The sequence below is a fragment of the Triticum aestivum genome, chromosome 7A (assembly GCF_018294505.1).
Source record: "Triticum aestivum cultivar Chinese Spring chromosome 7A, IWGSC CS RefSeq v2.1, whole genome shotgun sequence".
NCBI lineage: Eukaryota > Viridiplantae > Streptophyta > Magnoliopsida > Poales > Poaceae > Triticum > Triticum aestivum.
In genome coordinates, this window is record NC_057812.1 from 54,043,753 (window position 1) to 54,044,101 (window position 349).

Below are 349 nucleotides of genomic sequence, written 5' to 3' on the forward strand. Positions count from 1 at the left end.
GCGGTGGCGGCGGTGGGAGGTTGGGCAAGCCGCCGATGCGAGAGGAAGAAGCACCATTGGCAGGCAGAAATAGCAGCGACGACGCGGTAGGAAGTACGCCGGCGTGGGAGGAAGATGCACCGCCATGGCCACGAGCTCGGGGCCATTTGTGGCGGGGGATCTGTGCTGGGGATGGGTGGCAGCTGGATCCGGCCATTATCGGCTGCGGGACGGCGTCAAAGTGGATGTGGATGAGGGCGGTGTCGCGCCGGCGGGGATTGGGAGGCGGGTACGGTGGGAGGTAAGGCGAAGTGGGTGGAAAATTTTCACTCCGTGAGCGGTCGGCCGAGTATATTTGTGAGTCGCGATC